General features: G+C 41.5%; 1 long non-coding RNA gene across 1 annotated transcript in view; it reads right to left on the bottom strand.

The window, feature by feature from the left end:
• The window catches only part of LOC109450574 (uncharacterized), a 170,453-nt gene that overhangs the window by 61,893 nt on the left and 85,744 nt on the right, over positions 1-22,816 (bottom strand). The window contains exons 7-8 of the long non-coding RNA XR_002137862.2: positions 13,028-13,174; positions 4,520-4,656 (exon numbers count right to left, since the gene is read on the bottom strand). This is a non-coding gene — a long non-coding RNA (uncharacterized LOC109450574). The remainder of the gene's footprint in view (positions 1-4,519; positions 4,657-13,027; positions 13,175-22,816) is intronic.

Here is a 22,816-nt window from a genome sequence, read left to right as displayed (position 1 = left end):
CGTTACCATTGGGCCTCTGATTGCTGAAGGGATAGAGCGAAGAGGGGTCTGGGTCACGGAAGTTCATGAGGACAGACCATTGGATTTGAGAGAAATATGAAGTGAACAAGTCACTTGAACTGAGGTCTCAGTGGGAAGGAAGGAAAAGAAACCAATTGGAAACCGATAAGAGACCAAGTCCACTCAACTCCTTTGTCTCATTTGGTCTCCAACAAACCTCCCGGGTTGATAGTAACTTACCATGTTTAAAATGAAGACATGGAGACTAAGAGCCTTGAGGTGGAACATTCCTAAGACTTGAACCCAGATATGGCAGACCCCAAAGAACTTTCCCACTTGATCATGCTATTTCTCTGGAAGCACAAAAGTTGAGAACATCAGATATATAAGGTCTCAGAGATGAAAAGACAGTGGCCTCTGGGAAAAAGCTGTAAGGATGGAAATGGGGCATGGTGGGTGGAGACCCCCTCAGGGAGTTTTGGAAAGGAAGTGCCAAGTAGAAAACACCCTGTGTAAAAAACAGAAGGCAAAGAGGGACAAGATTATCTTTTTTAGTTGATTTTTGTTTTATTTGTGTAGGTGTGTTTATTTTTACTAAATCTTGTGAGCTTCTATAAGGACTTATTGTTTTTAATTACACAATAAAAATGACCATTTGGAATCATTTTATGTCTTGTCTTATGTATATCGACCTACACTATACAGACAATTCTCCATAATGAGGTGAAACTACCATAGACAAACTGGGAACTTCATTTCCAACCTTGTGTTCCGTGGTCCGCCCCCATTTAATTTTATCCAAAGTTTCCCATTAAAAATTAAGGTGACCAGTTTGGGCATCTTTATCTCTTTCAGGCTCCAAAAGATAGGCCAGAGGAAGAAGAAGGGCGAAGTAATACTCCATTTACCGACAAAATGAACCCCAGAATCGCTTAATGAAACTCAGAGTGTTGTAGCCGGAATTGCCTTTCTAAAATGCAAAGCCCTTTTTATCACCTGTCTGCTTAAAAATCCTTTAATAGTTTTTCCCATTACTTTAAGGTTAAAATCCAGTTTGTTAATTATATGATACAGTGATTTGGGACCCAGGCCTTGTGAAGAGACACAGTGACCGTTTGAATCCTAAGTCCACAATTTCCTGGCTGCATTACCTTGGGCAAGTTACTGAATCTAAGTCTCAGTCTCCTGCTCTGTAAAAAGGGGTTAACAACTGGGCCTATCCATAAGGTCGTCGTGAGGGTGAAATGATACATCGCATGCAAAGCCGTTGCTTAGTTCTGTGGTCTAGTGAAACGGTCACTATGTCTACGTTTTATGACGTATGAGCCCCATCAGCCACTTGACCTCTCTACCTGCCTTTCCAAAGTAATCTCTTAACACTCCCCCTCTCCCCGGCATTTCCAGCCATGCTGAAGTTCATCTCATTTCCTCTAAGTCAGCTTTCTCTCTTGAGTATCCTAGACAGAGGGAAGAGCATGTGCAAAGCCAAAGGTCCCTGTGCCTTTGCACATGCTGTTCCCTCTGTCTAGGATGTTCTAATTCCTCCTCTTCACATGGCTAATCACTAGTTACCTTCTATCTTAGCATAAGCATCCTGCCTTCCCTGGCCCCAGCAGCAAGTTCAGTGCCATACCCTGATACGGTATCCCCACGGCGCCTCGTATGGCTGATGGCATACCACTTTCCCCATGTGATTGTAGTGAACTATTTCCATGCTCATATGCTCCTTGAAGGCTTAGTATGGTACCCCCGACATTTAGCTCAGTGCCCGGCATATCATCAGCACTTGGTAAATATTTGGAAACGAGCAATTATCTACAGTGTCATTGTGGAATAGACATAGCACCACATCGCCCTCCTAAGAGGCCAGGGTAATAGTGGGTGTTTGCCTAAGCCCCTCATCCCTGGTGGCTTACAGCCACAGCGACTCTAGTCCCTCCATAGGCCTCACCTAGCACCAGCTGGACCCTTGTTTGAAAATTATTGTAAAGAATTTCAACATGCTAATAGCAGAGCATTAAGCCAAGCATGGAGCCCTTGCAAGCACGGCGTTCGGTGCTACTACACATGTCACATGCCCTGAAATCACACACCCTGACCTCACCTTCCTCCATGACCCTGTGTCCAGAAGGATCTGACACATTCTTTCCCACTAGGGCACTAGGGACTAGTGCTTTCTAGTGCTATCTCCTCAGGAATCAAATGACTTGTAAAGATTACAAGCTGGAGTAACAAGATTAAAACTAAGAAACGAATCAGTAATGGTGGAATTTCTGGCCCCCGTGGCAGAACAAGAGCCATAAATTCCATTACTTTGCTAATACCTCATCACGTATTAGTCTTTTAGTTTACACATGAGTGTATATATAGTACACACACACACACACATCCTGAATTGAGAAGATTTTTTTTCTGATCTCATTATATCCAACAGTAAAATGAACACCAAAATACTAATTTGAGGGGTTCAAATAGGTGCTCTGAGGCTTTTATATTAGTAAAGAGAATAGAAATCTTCCATCAGAACACCTATATGTAAGCAAGTAAACCAATGGACTCCAGAACTGCAAATGTTAGATTGCTGCAACAGACACTTTCTGATAACAGAATGCCACGTCATTTCCGACGATATGATACTTCAGTGGCTCTCAACCTTGTCTGCTTATTAGAATCAGTTAGGCGAGCTTCTAAAGTACTCTGAGGCCAGGCCTCCTGATCAGCTGAACCGACATTTCCAGAAGTATGGCTGGCGCTGCAGGATTGAGGAGCCCTGCCCTTGGTAGGCAGCCTGAGTAATAGGCACAGGCAGTCCTGAAACACACACTGAAATGTTGTGACTTGAACCTCAGTCAGGAAGTGAGAATCATATGCTGTTTGATAGTCGATTGATTCAAATCCACACTCAAGGAGCATAGCCTGCTCACTTCAACTGTCATTATTATATGTTTGAAAGCAGTGAAATCCCTTCACACACACAAAAAAAAGACTCGAACTTAAGCCTTACAATCATCCATAAAATATAATATCTATTTCATCCCATCGTACAAATTCCAATTTCCATCGAAAACTGCCTGACCCTAAAATATATCAGGAGCTTGCTCTGATCACAGGGGATGCATTCTGAATAGGTCTCCCTTCTTGGAGTGACTAAGTCTGTAAGTCATACTGTTTTCACTGCAGCTGAAAAATTAATTTCTTTTCAGAAATATTCTCATCTTCGCCTAAAAGAAAAATAAAAGGGGGGCTTTTTTGATGTCGAGTGACAGGATTATGAAGTGACCCTTTGGGTCACACAGAGACTTTTCTTTTTCTCATCAAGGAAATCAATTTCTAAGTCCAAGTCTCTTAAAATAATATATTCTTGTGGCACGCACACAGCTTTTTGGATCTGCTATGAAAAGAATAAGAGGTAAAGAGGATCAGGGGTGGCGATGGAATATTATAATCTGCCACACTCACACATCAGCCTTTCACTAAGTAATTCCAGATAAATTGAGGATTTACATATTTAAGACTAAGTGGGAGAAGAAGTAGCTGATGCATGAATATGGGAATACGGAGATATAACTGAAGCAAGTTAACTCTTGAAATTTAAACTGACTCGGTATTTATTGCAGTGGTCCAGTTGGAAGTTTAATGTTTATTAGTGACTAACCAAGATAATCTCTTTCAGATCAATTGAACCGATAACACACCCTCAGGGAATTTTTTTCCCCTTGGTCCTCAGTAAAATCCCAATTACACCGACAAGCAACAGTTAAATGCACACAAAGACGCATAAATGCAGCAGACGGAAAACAGGAGGAAGCAGCTGGAAGTGTGTTTCCCTCAGAACTGTTTTTAACAGGCTGTGCACAAATAATGCCTCTCTAATACAGAGATAAAAATAAAACATAAATATTGAAAAAGTGACTGGTCACAGCAACAAGATGGCACGAGATGCTGTTATCATCCCTGGTTCTGGATTGGTCTACAATACTCTCCCGCTTTGGGGCTTCTGAGAAATCCTGAAAATCAGATTCAACATCAGGATCCTGACTTTATTAAAAGCGGTTACTGCCGGGACTGTTTCCTGCCACTGCTCCCAAGAATCAGGTGCTGGCGTAGCTCATGGCAGGCCCCTATTAGAACCCCCAAAGGGAGCGCTGTACCTCTCACTTCCTGACAGCTCAAAATACAACTTAACTAAGCTGTGTCTTTCCTCACGCAGGACTTTGAGCCTATGGTGCAGTTCTTCACCCTGGAGGTGCTTTTTAAATAGCAACTATGATTGCATAATATACATCTTTCGTATATGAAGTGAATTCTGACCCACCATTGAATAGGGAATGAAGTTTGGGCCCTGTTTCCCATCATGAGAATGAATCTAGCTGATGTTTCCTGTGGCTGCACCTACTTCATGGTCTCTCAACAATCCTTCAGAGCCCTTCCTCACCAATGGATAAGCCCAAACTTCTATGGCAGGGACTAAAGAAGAGAGGAAAGTGAATGTGGTGGAGGGGAAACGGAAGGGGCTTACCTGGGCAAAAGATAGGGCTTCTGAGGTGTTGGGAATGTTTCACTTCTTCACGTTGGTGCTGGTTACTTGCTGTTTTCTTTGTACTAATGTATCAAGCAGTATACTTGGGTTGTGTGCACTTTTATAATCACGTGCAACTTTTCACAATACAAAAAGTGAAAGAAAGAAAAAAGAAAATAGAAACAAATATGAATGGCTCAGCTAAGGAGTTTTCAATCTAGTACAAAAGATACTATATAAAATTATCTTGCTTATAATGCAAGGGGAGGTGGGATCAATGCCAGAATTTACATATAGATAATAATTGTAGATAAATATAATCATTTATCCACATTATATAATTATATAAATATAATTATTTATCTATGTAAATAATTATACATAATTATCGGTAAATATAAATTACTATGGGAATTAAAAGATCCATCAGGATAGATCCAGGTTATCAGATATGGTATCATAGAAAAGGCAATAATTGGAATAGGCCTTGAAAGATGGGCAAGAGTTTAACAGCAGAGCTGGAGCGCCTGGGAGGTGGGCATTGGTCAGAAAGGAAGATCAGGAACAAAAAGAGTCCAGAAAGAACCCCTTTAGTCGAAGGAAAACAGGTGGTCTAACTAAAGCATAGAGAAGAATGCATAGAGCTAGAAAAGTATTTTATTCAGTGGATAAAGGAGGACCATAGAAGAACTGTGAGCAAGAAAACATTATATGTTTGACCTGTATTTAGAAGAATTAATGGGCAGTAATCTACTGGGTGGATTGATGGAAAGAGAGCGTGTGACAGGAAGGCCATTAAGTTATGTAGATAGATTACCCTTGGCCTTTAGATTGTCACGGTGGGGGAGGGAGAGGTGGCTCTGAAGGCTATTAGGAACTCAGGACTCTCAGTCCACACTGGCCTGGATCCTTTCCTTCGTGTAACATCCCCTTTGCCCCCCTGAAAATCAGTTCCTGACACATACTGTTGTCATTTACCTCCCCTGGTATATCTTTCCTTTATTCATTCTTTTCACCCTATAAAAGCTTTTAATGTGGGAAACATATATTCGTCCCTCAAAACATTTTTAATTTACAGAGGGACGTTACAATTTGAAGCAGCCAATATGAATAATGTAGCACCAAAATCTTACTGTTTTTCTTTCTGCTTCTCAGTTTAACTTTGCCCTTCCCTTTCCTCAGTCCACACAGTTTCTGTGGGTGGGAGGTTGCACAGGCGTGTGTATGTGTGAGCACCCACATGCCTACTACGGTATGTCTTTTCCTGAGTTCCTGGTGCTTCTCTATAAAAGTTTTGTTTGGTCCTACGAGAGTGTTCCATAATTCAAAACTGTTGGCTGCCTTAATTTTCAGAGCTGTAACTAGGGCAACTGTTAGCATAAGAAATAGCTATCAGGTCACTACCTTGGTTGTGTGGCTTTCTCTTTCTTAGGCCCAATCAAGATATGTCAGAAATGTGAAATACTGAACGGTCTATTTGGTTTTAATTATGGACGAACTGGAACATTCAAAAGTGAATCAAAGGAGATGAAGGAATCCCCTCCACTATTTGTAGACTCACATGAATCGCTTTCAGAGGACCCAGAACTGGTGAATTTTCTAAATTGTATTGTATTGCTTTTCCTTGCAGTGGAATAGCTGTTCCCTATTTCATTCTGAGGTCTGTTGTTTTTAAATGGTTGATGTGCAGACTGTTTTACTTATTCTTCTCAGCTTCTGCTACCCTGCACTTATCAAATAAGAACGGTTTGAGGAAGGTCAAGGTTCAAAAGGACTCGATGCCAATAGGAAATAAACCTTCTCCCTCCCTTTACACACGTTTGCTCACGCCCCACAGCTGGGTCAGGTTTATGGCCAAAGGGAAACTTGTCGTTGTTGGCTGGCTGGGTACCCAACCGTCGATTTGCACGTATAGCTGTCACCATTCCCCACTGTGTTTCCCCCGTGACTCATTTATTTCAGGCTCTAGAGCAACAGGTCTGGGACGTGCACATGATGAACTCAAGTTCCTCTCCAGACTGAGTTCAAAGCACCTCTTGCCTTTCGATGGATGATATTTCTTTTTAAATATCTTCCAGCTGACCCAGCACTGGCCAAAACAAGAGGGAATTTTCCACCAAGACTTAGGCTCTTAGGAGCTTCTTCCAGAAGAACTTAGTGTGTTTGGCTGGAAAAAGCTTTCTTAGAAATCAGAAGCTTGGATTGTGCTTCTAGATCTATTACAACGAGCTAAAATACAAACTCTCTGAAGCTGGACCAGCTCAGGGCCTCATGTCTTAGTCCAGGCTGCCATGAGGTTACCATGGAGAAGAGAGAGAAATGGGAAGAATGTAGCAAAGGTTTCATTATGCTAGATTATTTCATCAAAAGTACGATCCTGTATTTAAATGTTCTACTTTTCTGATGTTAAAAAAGCCATCCTTCAAGGCCAAGTTCAACTATCAGCTTCTCTCAGTAGCCTGTTCTCATATTCTCAATTGATCTCAATGGTTCTTTTAATTCCCATAGTACTTGATATTTACCCAAGGATGTTAAAAAGTCCTTTCTTTTGTTAAATGATAGTGATGGGGTCTGGAGCCCATACACGTATTTAGGAAAAGGTGCATTGGCTCATTTAGATTATACAACTTTTTATTTTTTCAGTCCACCCACCTATTCTTAACCCATCTATGAAATCCAGGAGTCTGGTAACCGTTGGGCCAGATGAATCTTAAGAGTCATTCCAGGCCAACAGCTTTTAAAGTCTCAGGGAATATTTGTGCCTGTTATCTCATGTTATCCCCAGAAATTTTCAGTGAAGTCACTAATGCCGAGATAGTCCATGTTCATTCATTATTCATCCTACCAATATAAATGCCTACTGTGTGCTGCGTGCTAATTCTTGCCCTCAGGGAGCTTACCTTCCACAGTCCAGGAAGGGCGATTAGGCAAACATATAGTAAAAATATTTCTGTGTTCAACTATATACCCATATGCATATATGTATGTGTATACACATGACATATATATGTATATATATGACACACGTATACTGTGTTTCCCCGAAAATAAAACCTAGCTGGACAATCAGCTCTAATGCGTCTTTTGAAGCAAAAATTAATATAAGACCTGGTTTTATTTTACTATAATATAAGACCAGATATAATATAATATAATACCAGATCTTATATTAATTTTTGTTCCAAAAGACGCATTAGAGCTGATTGTTCAGCTAGGTCTTATTTTCGGGGAAACAGGGTAATATATATGACACATGATCATTGGAACCATGCAAGGCCCTTCTCTGGTTGCATTTGTTTATTTAGCTATTTATCCCCTTCTATTCTTATACCCCAGTCCCATTCCCCTCTCCTCTGTATACTTCTTCAAGTCTACCCTTTCATTTGAACATGTTCTTGCAAAATATATAATTGCTAGTTTGTGTGAATATGTTTTTAATTTTGCAAATGATATTGTTACATATAATATTCTGTTTTCTCCTTTTTTCCCACTTTCCAGATGCTGGCATACATCTAACTTTGATAGAATCTATTTCATCTCTTTTCTTTTTTTTTTTTGGTCTGAGTTTGTGTTTTGACATTTAAGACTTGTCCCACCCTTAATCACAGAGAGACGCTCTGAAATTTTCTTCTATAAATTAATCATTTAATCTTTCTCATTTAAGAATTTAATCCATGTAGTGACCTTACGTGAAGATCCAGTTTTATTTCCCCCATACAATAATCCAGTTTTCCTGATATTACCCACATACACTCCGTGCTTCCCTTCTCAATTTTCAGTGTCTCCTTTATTATGCAATAAGTGCCTACATGTACCCATGTCTCTGAGGTAAGTGTTTTTAGAGTGACTTTCCCAAGGTCGTTCAGTCTGAAGGCAGCTTAACTGAGATGAGATGCTCTCAAGCCCATTTGATCACATTGTGGTTCTAAGGTTAATAAATCTCACTCAGAAATCACAAGCTGCTAATGCTGGAAAGAAACCTAGAGATTCTAGGCTAAATCTTTCATTTTCTATCAGATAATTTAGGCTCAGAGAGGTTGAATGACTTGCCTGAGTCAGAGTAAGAAAGCCAGAGCTCAAATGCATTTCAAGTCTACTGCTACTTTCACTGCTTTTAGAGCTATCTAAATATAATTTGAGGGCCTGAATGTAGAGCCAACCAGCCACCATACGTGTTTGGTGTTCACATTTAAAATATAAGTTTGACCTAACCTATTCAGTACTGTTATCCAACTAGAGCATAGCAGAGAAACAGGGAGTAAGGTAAAGAAGAAGGAAAGGAGACTTTTCTGTGTCAGCTATAGTTGGTGTTACAAGATCAATTTTGTTTACGGGAGTGAACCTCAGATCCTTACTCAATGCTCTTTGCTTTTACGTCATGGACAGTGGTCTGATTTCTAGGAGACAGCAGGGTACAAAGAGTAAGTTAGAGGGAAGAAAAGAGGCTGACTATAGACAGCAAGAGGGAAAAAAATTAGGAAGATTACAAAAATCCAGAACTGAATTCAAACAGCACAACAGCCTGGCACTGTAGTGTATGAACAGTCTTTCAAAGTTGGTTGTGGACCCAGGGCAGTCACTGTACCGTGGCCAAATAACTAACATTCAAGACAGTACCCCAGTTCCAAGAACGGGTTAAATTATGCTGATCATATTTTACTCTGAATGTAGGAAAATAAATAAAATATTGCATCAATATTGTCATCCAAAGTGCCAAAAATAGTAATCAAAATTGAGGGACTGCATATATTGCTACCTGAGAGGGCCTAAATGCCACGACACCCCAGTAGCAATAAGCACACGTAGGACCTAGAACTTGATTTCTAATAGCATTCTCCAATAAAAGGAAAAATGGCTAATTCTAAGCCTGGGGCAGGCACTATACAAGATGAGCCTGGAGCAAGTGGTAGTGCCAGAAAGTACGGAAGAACTCCAAAACAAACACACCAAAGAACCTACAATGATATGGAAGTATGTCGAAGGGAGGGCAGAGCCAACTGAAAGAGCTCACCATGGCCAGAGCTGAAACAATTTCAGCAACAAAATAAAATAGTACCAGATTATGACCCAAAGTATAAAATAAACACCCATGAATCATACTGATCTAAATAATTGGACAAATAAACAGAGGTGAGAGACAAGTCTCCTATGCAGAAGAATTCCAAATAATTTATGTAGAGGTACTATCCTCAAGGAGACTGAGCATAACCCCCATTTGTTAAGTGTAGCATCCAGCGATACTCTGTCTTCAAAACATACAGTTTACAAGAGGGGAAGAAAGAATAACTACAGTAGAGAAACATGACAAACACGACCTCAGCCAGGTGATTAAGGTCAACATCAACAGTGATAAATCATGTTGATATGTATCCTCGATATGATGTAACGAAAACATACTTTACCTCTCTGATCTTCCTCCCCAAAACCCATAACCTCAGTCTAATCATGAGAAACTCATCAGACAAATCCCAACAGAGGAACAATCTACAAAATACCTGATCAGTGCTCCTCAAAATTGTCAAGGTCATCAAAAGCTAGGAAAGCCTGAGAAACTGTCACAATCATGAGAGCATAAGGAAACATGACAACTGAAACCAATATGGTATCCTAGATGGGACTCTTGCAACAGAAAAATACATTAAGTAAAAATTAAGACAATCTGGGTAAACTATGAACTTTAGTTAATAATAATGTATCAGTATTGGTTCCTTAATTGTAACAAATACACTAAATGAGAGATGTTAATAGGGTATGAGATTTGTAGGAATTTTCTATATTAACTTTGTAGTAAAGCTAAAACTGTTTTAAAACATAAAGTTCATTAAAAAAATAAAACAAAAAGCAAGGGCCTATAGAATCAAGCCCTCATGCATACAGGAAACGTGGGTCTCCAGAAGTAAGAATTTCAGGGTTCTGTGTCATTAAGCTTTTGTCATATGCAATTTAAATAATGATATCTTCACATAGTTATGAAAGGGATAATTTATACCTTGGGGTAACAAAGCACCATAATTATGTGTTATAAGACCAAACTCAAGCTTGAACTCCTAGAGAGCTGTGATGGTCCTACTCATCAGAATTTCCATCACCTAGGACAGTACCTGGCAGGTGTTGGGCCACCTATTTGAAGGTTAGATAAATAAACGAGATAAATAAAGGAAGGAAGCAATTCAAGATGACAGAATCAAGTCTATTTCATGTGGCAAAGATTCTTTTTTGAAGATGAAAAATAATTCAGAGATGTGGAAGACAAACTCGTAAAACTGAATCACTCAAAGATTCAGTGTGACCTATTTCATATCCAATAGAAAGGCATCATAAAAAAAAAAAAAAAACACAGAAAATAACTGTTGGTGAGGATGTGAAGAAATTGAAACCCTTATAAATGTAAAATGGTTCAGCTCCTATGGAAAACAGTTTGATGGTTCCTCAAAAGATTAGAAATAGAATGGTCACACGATTGAGCAATTCCGCTGCTAGGTATATACCCAAAAGAATTGAAACAGACTCAAACAAATGTGGATACCCATGTTCATAACAGCGTTATTCACGGTAGCCCAAAGTGGAAGCAACCCAAGTGACCATTGACAGATGAATGAATAAACAAAATGTTGTCTATACATAAAATAGAATATTATTCAGCTCTAACAAGGAAGGAAATTCTGGCACATGCTACCACATGGATACATCTTGATGACAGTATGCTAAGTGAAATAAGTCAGTTACAGCAGGATAAATATGTATTATTCCACTTACACGAAGTACCTAGAGCCATCAAATTCATAGCAACAGAAAGTAAAATGGTGGTTGCCAGGGACTGGGGGAGTTCTTGTTTAATCAATACAAAGTTTCCATTTGGGAAAGTGAAAAAACTGGAGATGTGTGGTGGTGATGATTGCACAACAATGTGTATGTACTTAAGGAACTTAAAATGGTAAAAATCATGCTATGTATATGTTACCACAATTTTAAAATATATATATATATATATGAGAAATACAAAATTTTCAAATAATTCAGAATGAGGTTGGAGCCTAGTTGCCCAAGTAGCACTAACCTGAAAGTTTGGCAGAGGGTCAAGAAAGAAGTCTAGGAATCTGTGAGCCGTTTCATAGAGCATTTACAAAACTGCCCAGGAACAGATGGTGAATACTGTCATAGATGCTTCTTTAGCTATGTTCTAGACATTTCTACTTTCACTGTCATTAAAAATATTTAATGATAACAATAACCTCTTAGTGATTAGTGCTTTTTCATTTACAAAGCACCCTCACATCCATTTGCACTTGCTTCTCAGAACAACCCTTTGAGGGTAAGCAGGCAGAAAGCATCGCCCCGCTTCCTAGATTTACACACTTCTCCAACATTTACTGTGCTACCCAGTGTGCAAGCACTATGCAGCCTAAGAGGTGGTGGGCACAGAATGGTAAGTCTGCAACCCGTGGCCTTGGTTCAAATCCTGACTACCCTTCTTCCCAACTGTATGACTTCGGGCATGTGGACTTAATTCTCCATGCGTCAGCTTCCTCATCTGTAAAGTGGGTTGTTTGGGGTTGAAATTAGTTAATTAATGTAACACATTTAGAGCAGTGTCTGGCAGATAGTAGATCCTTGACAGATGTTAGCTGAGCTATTATTTCTGTGGATTCAGAGAGGCATACAACATGCGTATGATAACAATTCAGGCTGGAATGAGGTCAGATGAAGGAAGGAAGAGTCTGCCTGGGAAGATCAGGGCACACTTCCTAAAGAAGGCGTCACGTGAGCTTTGAGCATTAAACAGGAGAATGAGGAAAGTGAGGCTTAAATATTAATAAAATGAGGTAGCTGCAGCCTGTCCCCACTAATAGCAATACTCAGAACTCATCTAACGCCTCGGAGTTTTCCAAGTACCTTTCTGCTGTGCCGCACAGAAACACAAGCCTGAGGGCAGGTCCAGCGAGGGCCTGTCCGTCCCCTTTTAGGGAGGAGGATGTCTTGGCTCCGAGAGTTTAGTCGGGCCGAGGTCTTAATGTGCAGGGGCTTCCACATGGCGCACACACCAGCACAAAGCTCATTCTTCCGCCTTCTAGCGTAAGACCTTCCCATTGTGCCACAAAGACACTCAGGCCTTCTACTCCTCACACTCATTCATTCGTCCAGCAAGTCCCCCAGCCAGGGGCACTGTTCTAAGCATTCAGGGCACAAAGATCCATATGGTACCTCCGGTCTAGGGGCGGAGATGGAAATCCATCAGTCAACAAGTTCCATGGGTAAAGTCCCCAGCATGAAGAGTACCATATGAAGGGAAATAACAGAGGAGTGAGGGGAGGAGTAGGGCAGGGAAGCAGGAATCAGGAGGCCAGGTGGAAGGTGAGGTCATAGACGATCTTGATGGCTCCATTGAGTCTGCAATCTGTGTGCTAACCTCCCACTGCAGTGCCTCCCGGCTCCCCATCACCAGCAGTCCTGGGGCACGGGTCCCACCTCCACCCCCAAAGAATGGACCCAGTGGGCAGCATCTCCTACCTGGGGTCTGTAGGGTGCAAAGTGGTCCAAGATCATACTGCAATTTTTTGCCATTTGAAATCAGCATTTCATCCTGCAAACCCGGACTGTCTTCTTCTCTTGCCTAAACCCATTTTTCCCCTACAGGTCTTCCTCTGCCCTGGAAATCTGTAGAAAGAATAAAATGAGTGATGGTTTGCCTTCAGCAGCAAGAGCAAATCTTCACATGCTCACTCTATGAAACGAAAAGGTCTCATGTTTAGCCCACTGGAGTGGGCTGTACTGGGGTCTACTCAGCCTTGGTGGGGCCTGGTTCGGACAAGGAAGAGGCCATGTGTGTTCCTCAGTCAGTAGTCCATTTGCAGCTGTTTTATGTGCTAAGGCAGACCAGGCAATTGCCTGGTTCTTTCTGTCTTTACCCAAACACAAAGCCTTCTTTTGGACCAGGACGTGTGTTGATACACCAGATTGAGGTCTGGGAGGTACAAAAGGGCATCCTTCAAAGTCAGAGGGGATGGTTCTGTGGAGATGCTCATCCCAGGGGGACCTTGAAAGGGACCTATGAATTGATTCACTCCCGTGTGCCCCAGTGGGGTCCTTATCTCCCTCATCTCTACGTATCGCTTCTGGAAACAAGAAATGGTGATGTTAGGAAGTCACTCCACATGCAGATGGACAGAGAAGGGGTCAGCACAGGCCCCAGCCCTGGACTCTCTCAGTGGCCCCAAGTGCAAGCACAGCCACCATAGAGGGGCACAGCTGGGTACAGAAAGCCAAGCCCAATCCCTAAACCACCATCCCCAGCACGACCTCCCAGACTTTCGACCTCAATAAAACCTACTTCCCACAGATCACAAAAGAAGCCGAGCATTTCGGGTGGAATAGTCTTTTCTTCAGTATGTCTGCTTTCATTTCTGGCAGTCTGGGATTTGAGCTGAATAAGCCACGCCATGACGCCTGGGGTGGGCACTTTAAAAGGCTTTGGTAGTGTGCAAGGTACCAGATTTGCCGAAGTCACATAAGATAACTGGCAGCTACATTGGAAATCCCTACTCTGCGATCCAGTTTCTTAGAATGGTTCTACGGAAGTGCTTCTATCGTCCTCTCACCCTGCTGGCCTTCGCAGCTGGAATGTGCTAGAATCGCTTCTGGCACTGCAAAGGTTAATTGTCTCCTGCTGCAAAGTAGAAGCTGAGACAAGGGTCCTGGGCAGGGGCAGAGTGATGGTAAATGGGGTTTTCTTTATAGTACTGCTTCTTCTCAACACTCTGAAAGGGCATTAGTTCACAGTCACTTTCTCTGGAATTACCAAATCTGCTCAGAAGCCTTCATTAGGATATTAAACAAGACTTAATAAGTGAAAGTGACTTGCATCGATGATAATCGTGGGCATTAATCAAGACGGCTTCTGTCTCTCTCTCCCTGTAACATGTTTCATGTTCCATTGCAAAGCCCCTTTAATTCTGGAGGGCTTCTTCAAAGGGAAATACTACATTTAGAAAGCCATTTTTTAAATAATTTACTCAGCAAAGATCACTATAAATAATGTTCTACTCCCCCCCTCAGCTTTAACGATCAGAGGAATTAATGCTGTGAGGTTTGTGTCCGCGATCCAGCCAGATGTGTTCCCATTTATCAGACATGGTTGCACTTATTCCAATAAAGACTTCAGCCTTTAAAAAAACTTTAAGTGGGACTTGAAGTCAAATGACCACAGTGTACCTGAAGGACACACTGTGGCCATCTTGTTTGTCACTGTGACAGACACCTTCCACGTTCACTTCCGTGCTTTACAAAAGACTTAGATTTTACGCAATAAAATAAGACAACCTGCTTGGGGTGGTCAATAAAATCAGAAACAATAAAAGTGACGCTATTTAAGACTGCCACTGCTTTCTTTATAAGGCAGCTGTCTCTTGTTAAAACCCAGTGGCTTCAGAGCGAAGGAACTTCCATCCAGAGGAAGCTTAGTTTATGACTATTAGAAAGAAGGGAAACAAGAGTTCATTGTTGGGTTTAGGCAAGAGGAACACACAGGGTTGATTTCTATTTATTTCCTTTTTAATTCTTGGGCTTCATCTTCACAAATGGATTATTTTTCAACACTGAAAAAAAGATCAAGGCAATCTAGTCACTTTTCATGGTATAAAACAGTGCGGGAGGTGAGTTTTCTGTACCAAAAGCAATATAATACAAGAGCAGGAGGAAGAGAAAGGAGCGTCTCTATCCCAGGCTTGCGATTACAGTTCAGCTCTGCACAGTTTCACCACACCCTTCCCTCCTTCCTCCGTCCTCAGTCTCTCCTGAGAAAGTCCTTTCAAAGCTGCCTGCGGCAGAGATATGTGTGTCTATGTGTGTTTAACACACACACACGCTCACACACAGTTTATACATACTGTAGGTGCACATACACACGCCCAAAGTTGTTGTGCCATTGAGAGGTTTCAAATCTCTTGGCATATTTGATTGCTGCTTCTGCCCTACTTAATGTCATCACATGTTCACTCTCCTTCCTTCTGGTTCAGTTAGCCTCATTTGTTATGTCTCTGCTAAAATTAACCCCACGTTCATTTCTGGAGGCTTTGGAGTTTATTGCTGGAAAAAGGGTTATTTGCTGGCAGTGAGTAGGGAGATGCTTGTTTGCCTGCACCAGGGCTCAGCACACTATTTCAATGGAGCTCAGGAGATGAGCGTCTATGAAGCAGAGGAAACTGGATCCATCCTAATGGAGTGCAACATGAATTATATGCCCTATTTCACCACCTCCCTGCTTCGCTAACCTGGGACCCTTCACATGGAGCCATTTATCCAGAAGGAAAAAGAAGACGTCATTCCCAACTGAGGGCTCTCTCACTCTGTCTTCTCTTCTCTTCTCTTCTCTTCTCTCCCTCCCTCCCTCCCTCCCTCCCTCCCTCCCTCCCTCCCTCCCTCCCTCCCTCCCTCCCTCCCTCCCTCCCTCCCCTCTCCTCTCCTCTTTTTTTCTTTCCTTGTTTTTCCTCCTACGTCTCCCATCCCCAAACTAGTTTGTCTATTTCTCTAGCCCACCAGAGGGAAATTGACTTATATCTGGAGAGACACCTCCATGTTTTTGCCCACTGCCATAATAACGTAACGACTACCTCTCCCTGGACACTGATTCCGTGTCAGGCATGGTGCTAGCAGATTTAAAGCATTGTCTCTAACCCTTCAAAGAGGATGTTATCATCCTCAGTTTACAGACGAGGCACTGAGCTCAGAGCCACTATGCAGCTGGTACAAATCCACACAGCTATTATATGATGAAGCCGGAACTTGAATCATTGCTCTCCAGGTTTGTCTAAGGCCAAATCTCACACACCTTTTCAAAACCACACTATCCTCTTCTGCCTCCTGTGGCTGGAAAGGACGGTTAGTGCCTGTCAAGGAACAATGTCATTTCTCTTGGGATGCTTCAGTGAGAAGCACTGGAAATTTTGGTGACACTTAATCTAGCAGTTTTGTTCTTATTGTCACAGTCTGAAGTGTCTTATCTCTTTTCCTGTTTAAGAGAAAAGTCACACATCCATGGGCACTACATGGCAACCTCTGTCACTTATTTTCAGGACCAATCACCAAAGTCAGACACCTTAAAAAGCAGAGTTTTCAAGGTTTTTTTCTCCTAAATAGTTCATAGTGCCAGCAAAACAGAAAAGTTGTGCAAGCTATACAAATTTCAACATTCAGATCATTTTTTTTACTTGTTCATCCCCCCAAAAAAGTTCACTATAATCACTTTTCACTAACTCCAGAAATGATCATTTGGTTTGAGAATTAACTGCTTCCCATCTATTTTCTTCCTCCATCTACCTATTGGCTGTCAAAGTTCAAAAACATTTTTACTGGAGGAAAAAGGTAACATTATAGAAACGACATGTAAGTTAGACAACTGTACTACTTCTTAATAATTTTTTAAGATTTGTGGAGAGAAAAAGTAAAAAAAGGGTTAAAGCTGTTTGTTTAAAATAATTTGTGAGGCTGAAATTATAGCAGTTACACGTAGCAATTAGACACATGCATTGAACCTCTGCTTCCTTCAAATCTCTATTAATGTAACAAAAACAAGGTAGTTTTGTTTTTTGTTTGTTTGTTTATTTAAGAAACACACCCACAAGGCCAAACAAAATGGGGGGGAAAAGACAAAATAATAATTTGAAATCTGAAAAGCAGATGTCTAAGTAATAACTGACAGCAGATTCAAGAAAACTGCACCCTTGCCCCAAAGTAAGGAAAGTCACAGACGTAACCTGATTGAAATTCAGAACTTACACAGATTCAAGCTTGGGGGAACCAGATATTTCTGGAAGCAGAATTGAAGGTAGAGCCAAAAAAGAAGGATTGGTTGAAAGTCTACTTAACAAGCACGTATCTCCATACTCTGCTAAGCTTAGCAACGGCCCCTTTCCCCCACCAACCAGCAAAAGACTGAAGGCTTATTCTCAAAGACTGCCTGACAATAAGCACATTTGAGGTTGGGGATACTGTAGTGACAACAGCAGGAACAGGAGAAGGTTCTTGTTACAAATGCTAAGACCCACCTGCCCTGCCTCCTCACCCCTCCTCCTTCCCCACTTGGCTCCTAGAATTCTGGCAGCAGGAAATTAGAAGACTCTTGTCTAGGGTATCTTATCAGCCTAAGGGAAAGGACCTAGAGACACTGACCTCTGGGTTTCCCCAAAGAAAAGTCCCGACCAGCTCACCCTACAGGGAAGCCCTCCAGGTGCACGGTTTCCAAGGGGAGTTTTACTTGGAAACTTGGAGTCCACAGCCCCATTCTAGAATGTGAACACACAGCCAGGCGTCACCAGACATTTGAGAAAATCATCTAAAATACAGTCAGAGAACAAAACGACCAGGAGAAAAGCCACTTGAAGGGCTTCAGTTTCTCAATGTGCAACAATGACAGAGGTTGAGTTAATGATGTTTATATCCCTTTCAAGTCTAAAATCCTATAATTCGGTTGATTTGTGATTCAAGCCAACATTATCGTTGGTAAATATCCAGACATCCAGAAAGACATTACGTAGGCCCTTTAGGTCACAAGCTTGGGGAGGAGAGAGATGCAGAGAAAGGCAGGTGAGCAGGGTTCATCTTTACTTACTCAGATTTGGAAAATGAAGCAAAAGAAAAGGCTACTACTCCAGGGGTAGGTGGAAACCCACGCTGGGCTGTAATGACCTAGACCAGACAACAACACAGTGACAACTGGGCTCCAGTGGTTCTCCACATTTGGGGAAATAGGGAGAAATAAGAAAGGAGCCACGCAGGTGTGATAAGAATTATGGAAAGTTTACAAAATACAACCAACAGGGAAACATTCAATGTGGTGGGAATGTTTAGCCTGGAAGAGGGCTGGGGGCCACTGAATATTTCTTAAGAGGAGCAGTGCAATTCTAAACAGAGAGATGGTCAATATATTCTTATATAGACCTGTGATTTTTCACACTTTTTTTTGGAGAAGCAGAATAGTTTCTCCCAATGAAATCCTCTGCAGTACCCCCAAAACATAAAACAACAAAAAAGAGTTTTTTTAATGATTGAACTAGTGATGGGTGCTCCTGACGTTCCAACCATCTAAAGCATCTTTTCTGGAACTTTAGAGTTTGAGGAACATAATTTTAAAGCAAGTCATCTCATCAATGTTTTTCACATATTTTTCACCATGATCCACAGGTGAACACACACACACACACACACACACACACACACACCTGAAACAAAGTTCACAAGACAATTCTACATTTTGTAGTCTATCTCATTCTATTTTATTTCTTCTTTTTTTTTTTTGAATGACAACTGTGACTCACTTGATTTCAGCACCCAGTAATGATACGTTGCAACTCATATTTGAAAAACACCAGCCGAGGTTGAGAAAAGATATATAAAAATTGGCCCCAAAATCTATGTTAAATTTATTTGTTGCATTGTGATTAATTGGAAGAGGTAATCATAGGTGATTATTGATTTGTCATTTTTGAAATCTTAAGAACAGAAGTATCTCCTTGTCAGGAATAAGTTGGGATGGGAGGGGGTGAATGTTTGGCTGTGCTGTCTATCTCCAGAGTTCTCTCTGTGGCAATGGGGCCCTCCTAGGTATGGATGGATAGTGGAGATGTGGGTGGACAATGATTCCTACTTCTTAAACTATTGCTGCAAGAAATACCACATAGAATAAGGCTCATTTGATTTGCTGTGCAATTATGCAATGCAAGAAAACAAAACTGAGGACACTGAAACTATAACTAAATGAGTTTAACCCAGTTTAAAAGAAAAATGTTCCTTTCAACTATCTTTATTAATCAAAAAGCCACTTGGAAAAAATTTAAAAGTCATTCAAAAAAAATCAAGCATTTGTGATCTGGAAAAGAAAAGCAGGATACATCTTGCAAGCCATTCACAAATATCAATTTCATAATTCATAAAAAAGAAAAGGAAGAATCAAGTGACAATTGAAAAGGAGTCATGAATTCTTATAGAATTTTAGTTGATATACAAAGAAATTAAAATACTGGAAGTATTACAATCATTTTCAAAGTTGAATTTAAAATTGAACCTCTTTGCCCATATTTAAGGGGGTTAGCAATGTCTGCAAAAAACTGTAATAATAGTAACAGTTCATTTTTGTGCTTGTGGTCAAGGCCACACTCTACCGTGTCTCAAGTATTATTTCTAATTTTATATATTCAGAGAGTTTTATTTGTTTAAGTGTTTAAGTTGCTTTTTGTAACTTTAACTTAGTCCATTCCATTGTATTATTTCTTCTCAAATAGCTCTTTAATTTCTTTATAAGTTTTCAAGCTAAACCCATAGATTCCTTGGTGTTCAATACATGGTAATTCCATTTCTTCTTCCCTTCCAAAGTGATATATCAGGAAAGGAAAATAGATGTGATTTTGAGATAATGACTTTACCTGGAAACATGTCCTACTACTGAGGAGGTAAAGGTGAATATGTGGTGGCCCTGTGGCACCTGGTCAAATGGGGCAGTCATAGAGGATGGAAAATGAACATGATAACAAGCTCATTTGGGATCAAGGTGACCCCCAAATCCATTACAATTCACCCTTCCACTGCCTTACTCTCAGACTGCTTAGCCAAATCCTTTGATAGAATCGGATACAGGTTCCATGATCTGGAGGTTTCCGGTTTTTCATTAAGGTGATCCCAAAATCCATTACAATTCACCATTCCTACCACATCCGTCCTTAGAGAAAACTAAAAGAAGATGGAGAGCAAGTTCAGAGAAATGAACTTTGGGACAAACATTAATGCTCAAAAATGGGAAAATTCCCTAATTCAAACTGACTAGGAATGGTCAATCTGAACTAGAGTAAATTTTATGTAGAAAAATTGTTTTATAAAAACCACCTCAAATCCTTTTTGAAACTAAGAGGAATATAAATAGTTTTTAAATATTGATGGTTGCAGGAAACTACATATTAAAATCATTTTCAAGGAATAGGAAATCTGCATCATACTATTCAGCATTATTTGTATGCAGACAATTACTAAGTACGAAGTCCTTAGCTCAGTTCTTCATAAATAATCTGAAGCAACAGCAACAATGTTTTTGGAGTAGTTTTTAGCCAGAATTGTTCATCAAAAGTCCATGGGGTATTTTCACAATACAGATGCCCGTCTCACTCCAAGCATCCTCCACTACGACATTTGTGGAAGGACAAGAAAAGGATGAGTTTGTCTGTTGGGGGGGGGGGAGGGGAAGGTGGAAGCCCCCAAGTTGATTCTTAGGCACACCCTTGGCCAAAAATATGAATTTTTGAACACTCACTGTCTCATAAACATTTTGCTTAGTGATCTTACAGACGGGAAATCTTAAGAGGTTACACAGGCAGAATTTGGAATATATGGTTCCAATCTCAGTGCTTTGTCCTTAGCACCACGTGCCCTATACCGAACCGTAACGTCATGGAGGCTCAAACGCACCTTCTAGTTCATGAGGTTTAACTAGAAGTTAAGAAGCGGAAGTTGATCCCCAATAAAAATGCCCTAATCCCGGGATGCTAAGCGCACTAAGCACGCCGGTGCTTCCAGGGACATGCGGAGCCAGGAGAGCACGTTGTTCTCATAGGAAGAAAAGGCCGCAGCAACGCTAACCAGCTTGCAACTCACTCTGTCTTCCTACACATGTGGTAGGAGTTGTCACCTCCCCCAGAGCTATATTTTATACCTGCACAAGCCTTTGTCCAAACATGTAGTGTTTCCCTGCTCGGAGACATCTGGCCCGCTCCTTGAACTGGAGCGCTGAGACTAGCTGGCCAGGTTCCAACAGAGAAGGCTTTTTCTCTTTCTTCCAGGGCGAGCAGCGTGGGGAAGCCCCCGACATGATGCACAGGACGGCTGCTGGTGCTATTGTGGATGGTGTTGCTGCTCTTCTCAGAGAATCATCTTCCTCCAGAGCCAGGCGGCCATCACCCAGTCAAGACCCCTACAGCAATCTGTTGCCCGTCACATTGAATCTGAAACTCTCAGCTGACTTCAAGAGCCCTCGGCCAACTTGCCACCCCTTGTCGCCCACCTCTTCTATCATCTCTTTAACCTGATATGTCCTCTCCAGAAGCAGGGGCTGGGTTCTTACTCCCCCTCCCGCTCACAGGAGACTTCACTTGGGGCAAGCACCATCCTGGAGTTCTGCAGTCACCCTCCATCACCCCCTGGCCCCAGGGGCAGTTGGCGGGACAGGCAACATACACATTTGGGAGGCAGATGAGCAGCTTTGCATCCTGCCTCTGGACAAGGCACTTCACTTCTCAGACTTTCCATCTCCGTATCTGCAAACAGGCATGAGAACACCTGTCCTGCCCGCCTACATGGACCAGTTGTGAGGATCAAAAGATCGTGGTTGTGAGAGCGCTTTCAGGGTGTCTGTCAGCAGTGGGTTCTGGCAGCAGGAGAACTGAACCCGCTGAGATGACAGGCTGAGACGGTAATTCGTAGGCTGGAAGTCACATCATTTTTCTTCCATTGTCACTAAGTACAAAGGAAGATGTCAACTTCCTGCTTGTTAACAAGTTAGTTGGTTACCTGTTTCCTGCCTTTAGGATTTACCTAATGATTGTAGCTGCCCAGAGAATGAGTCTCTGTCACGGCCCAAAACAATGTCCCTGAGAGAGTAGTTCCTCATAATTAACCTAACCCTCCCCCCAATACTTTGGCATAAGCCCCTTTTTCATCTTCTTTTCTTAGAAAAGAGAAAGCGTAGGTGGTCATTACCCACTACAAAGGACAACTTCTTTGAACTGAAGAGAGCATGTGCTTATATGCACATCTCTTCCCATGCTGTGCTGCTGTGGGAGGGCTATGTGTTAGGGAAGCATTTTGAGGTCTTGATGTAACCCAGGAGGCATGGCAGAGAGAGAGACCCCCGAACCAGGAATCAGGCCCCCTGATGTCCACCCTGACTCTGCCATTAACTGGACCTTCCTCACACAAGTCGCTCTCTTTGCTGCTCCTCAGTTGCTGCCTCTACAGTGTGAAGGGGTTGACAAGATGACGTCTAAGGTCCCCTCAAGCCAGAAGATTCTGTGATCTAGATAAATGCTTATTACTAATCGCAGTATTGAGTATTGTCTTTATGAAATTGTTCATGTCTGTGACACCTGTTTTATATATTGTATATGTGTATAGTCGTAGGAAAAAAATCATAACCCTCCGAACAGTAAAGGGAAGCCTTGAAGAATATATCCACACAACACACCTTCTTCAGGTCTAAAGAGTGACCAAAGCAGGATCCTAATTATGAAAAACTGGCTCAGTCTCGGGGCATCATGCTTTGTT

The sequence above is a fragment of the Rhinolophus sinicus genome, linkage group LG17, assembly GCF_036562045.2.
Source record: "Rhinolophus sinicus isolate RSC01 linkage group LG17, ASM3656204v1, whole genome shotgun sequence".
Classification (NCBI taxonomy): domain Eukaryota; kingdom Metazoa; phylum Chordata; class Mammalia; order Chiroptera; family Rhinolophidae; genus Rhinolophus; species Rhinolophus sinicus.
The sequence above is the reverse complement of the archived record's forward strand: the minus strand, read 5'-3'. Positions and strand labels throughout refer to the sequence as shown.